The sequence below is a fragment of the Morone saxatilis genome, unplaced genomic scaffold, assembly GCF_004916995.1.
Source record: "Morone saxatilis isolate NCDOM2014 unplaced genomic scaffold, NCSU_SB_2.0 Contig17, whole genome shotgun sequence".
Taxonomy (NCBI): Eukaryota; Metazoa; Chordata; class Actinopteri; family Moronidae; genus Morone; species Morone saxatilis.
Genome location: NW_023339729.1, coordinates 23,199,043 through 23,200,034, shown reverse-complemented (window position 1 = coordinate 23,200,034; position 992 = coordinate 23,199,043). Strand labels below are relative to the sequence as shown.

General features: G+C 39.1%; 1 protein-coding gene across 1 annotated transcript in view; it reads left to right on the top strand.

Moving 5' to 3' along the window:
• radil (Ras association and DIL domains) overlaps positions 1–992 on the top strand; it is a 22,809-nt gene that overhangs the window by 457 nt on the left and 21,360 nt on the right.

The following is a 992-nucleotide window of genomic DNA, read 5'->3' as shown; positions in this document are numbered from 1 at the left end:
AAAGGTCAAATTACATGAGGAAAACAAACTCTCTCTAGCAAATATTAATACAGTTTTTAGTGGCGGTGCACTATACCTAAAGGTGTTCTATCATATATTGTGCACTTTTACAATTACAGATGAATTAAAATTGATTACACAGTGATACTGTTGCCATATTTAGCCATGCGAGCAACTCCACAAACTCTGGCCCAGTCGATCTGTTGTTTGGATAGGCATCATATTTTGTATAGACATTCATGGTCTCCAGAGGATTCATTTAGTGCCGCCATGAGGTTGACATTTTGATGATTATTGGATGTATTTCTATAAAAATCCGGTACACACACATTCATGTTCCTCTCAGGATGAACTGCACGAAACTATCTTTGATCTAACGTCATCATCATGTAACAATTAGCAAATATTAGCTTCTAACACACCAAACCAAGATGGCAAACATGTTAAAAATGACTCCTGCAAAACATCAGCATGGTAACTTTGTAATTCTGTTCCCTTCCTGTAAACTGGGGTGGTGACAGGAATCTCAAAGATGTATATCTCTAAATAGAGTTTTTCTGATACCAGTATCAGAAATACCTCCGATACTGCCTAAAATATGGAATTGAGTATCGCCTAGTACCCATCTGAGCACCACGTTATTTTGTACTACTTCCCAGCAGTGTCCTGTTTGCCTTTTTTCCACAGGGTGAGGCTGTCATGACCCGCCCTACTTCTGACTCTGATTGGCTTTCCCTAATATTCCCACCCTAATCTAACCAATCCAAACCAACGAAGACAACGAGTTCTATACTATACTAGCCAATCAGAGGCAGAGTAGGACGGGTCGTGTGCGTTGTGCTGTCAGTGGTAACTGCTGTTTTAGAGCAGCGAAGAAGAGTTTCTGGTAGTGTAACGTCAGAGCTAGCTAAATCAGAAATCAGAAATCTGACTGAATGTCAACCTAAATAATAAAAGAGTTTATTCTGTGTATGTATTTGTTCATGTTTAAC